The sequence below is a fragment of the Ursus maritimus genome (genome assembly GCF_017311325.1).
Source record: "Ursus maritimus isolate PB19 chromosome X unlocalized genomic scaffold, ASM1731132v1 scaffold_X1, whole genome shotgun sequence".
NCBI classification, from domain to species: domain Eukaryota; kingdom Metazoa; phylum Chordata; class Mammalia; order Carnivora; family Ursidae; genus Ursus; species Ursus maritimus.
The window spans coordinates 90,482,623-90,484,684 of NW_024423319.1; the positions used below are offsets into that span (position 1 = coordinate 90,482,623).

At 54.3% G+C, this 2,062-nt stretch overlaps 1 long non-coding RNA gene across 1 annotated transcript in view; it reads left to right on the forward strand.

The window, feature by feature from the left end:
- The first annotated feature begins 42 nt into the window (after positions 1-42).
- LOC121103339 overlaps positions 43-2,062 on the forward strand; it is a 3,360-nt gene continuing 1,340 nt past the window's right edge. The window contains exons 1-2 of the long non-coding RNA XR_005835512.1: positions 43-151; positions 504-739. This is a non-coding gene — a long non-coding RNA (uncharacterized LOC121103339). The remainder of the gene's footprint in view (positions 152-503; positions 740-2,062) is intronic.

Here is a 2,062-nt window from a genome sequence, read left to right on the forward strand (position 1 = left end):
CTCTCTCTCTCTCTCTCTCTCTCTCTCTCTCACACACACACACACACACACACACACACACACACAGAGCTTGGCTGTCCTCGGGGTAGCAGTGACCCTGGCAGGATGGAAGGATGGGTCGCTGTGTGGGAGAGCACTCGAGAGCCCGCAGGTGAGCAGCGGCGGGGTGTGGGGGGCTGGGGGGTGGGGGAGAACACAGCAGGGAGACAGGTGGCCCAGGGCATCATCATTCCTGGGTTCAGTTATCCACCCTGCTAAGCACTTTCTTTGCAGTGGTGGTCATTATTATTATCAGTATTATTACCCTTTTTTTTTTTTTTTACTTAAAAATACCGCTTAACTCAGGGCATGGTATAGACTTGATATTTGCTAACAGTGGAATTGGAAAAGGGTCATTAAGACAAACGCTGTTTGAAAATTCTACAGAAATTCGATTTAGCTATTTAAAAATAAGACTACATTTTCTTTCAGTTGCTCACTTATTTTCCCTCCCGTTGCTCTAGCTTATTACCTCCAGTTTGCTGCCGCCCCACAATTCGGTGGAGCCTGGAGTGGTAAAGCTTTGCAGACGAGCCATGTGTGTTTTCCTGGAATCTCACTAAGGGGTCCAGAGCCTGAGAGCCACCTGCCAGCCGTAACAGCGATGGCCAGGTTAACAGCAACCCAGCACATGTCAAGGGCGTGGTCTCAGGCGAATGTAGCCATCATTCAGGGAGGGTGCCACTTCGCAGTTGTCCCTGTAAGTAAGCGCTTCCCTCCCGGGGAACTGGCTAGGCAGAGCGAGCCCCCCACGAGTGGTGTCTTGGTAATTTAGGGTGGGCCAGCCTCTCTGCCACGAAGCTCAACTGAGGTCAGAGCTGCGGGGTGTGGTGCCCACAATTCCCGGCAGTTAACCTCACACAAAGGGAAAATGCTCTCCTGGGCACACACAGCCCCACCTTGCCTGCCCATGGGCAATTTTGTCAATGTTTTCCATTAGTCACAAAGGGGAGGGGCGGGGTGGGGGCAGGGAGTTCAGTGCTGACAGTCACCGCAAACCCAGGAGCAGAAAACCAGAAATGCATTTGCCATCTAACTGTCCCCCACCCCTGCTGGCATCGGGGTGGTGTTTGGTGACAGTCCGTGTATCACATGGGCAAATAGATGGACCATCTACAAATCCTATGTTCTTGACCCTTGAACTCCTTTGAGAAGACCGCTTGCCCAAGGAGGGCCCCCTTGACCGCTGCGGGAAGGTTCTGGGGTAGGCACCTCCAGAGCCAAAGAAGGGCTCCTTCCACCAGCATTTAGGGCCCTTTGCCTGAGCTTCTCCCTGGCTACCAGAGTGGGCAGGGCCCACGGGGAGGACAGCCCGCACCGGTACCCCCCCTACCGTGACTGTTAGGATTTTGGGGGGTAGATGTCCCAGCTTCCTTGTCCTTCGGGTGGGCCAATCCGAAGTGTGTTCTGCACCGTCAGCCAGAAGCATCCCGCAGCACCGAGCACCATTTGCCCGAGGCGGGAGCCTACTTACTGACCCATCCTCCACCCTCTGGCTTCCCTCCCAGCCCTTTGTCAGGTGCTCCTTGCTCCCCTGGTGCTCCCAGGAAGCCCCTCGGAAGCCCCCTGCTTGCGCTTCAAACCTTGCATCAGGTTTTGCTCCTAGAGTAGCAAGCTATTTCCCATCTAAATCAAGCATTCCCGATCTTTCTGGAGGGCATTCCCTGCCCCTCCCTTATGATGATCTGTAACTGCGCTTGTCTGCCGGGCTATTGGTGTGACGTCTGTCTCCTCGAGGAGCACTAGAGCGCGGGCTACACGAGGGCAGAGACAATGTCTATTGTGTTCACCTGCAAAATCCTCACCCAGGACCGAGCCTGGGGCTTGACAGGTCGTGCACAAGACGTGCGAGAGAAATTCTGCGGCAGGAATAAATGGAACATCCTTAAGGGAGCCAGGGCTTTCCCCTTAGGGGTGGTTTTAAAATAGGACCCCGAAGTTTTCTGTACTCCTTCTAAAGAGAGGTGGGGTCTATCTCTCCTCCCCTCGAATCCGGATGGGCTGGTGACAGCTTGAAACAAAA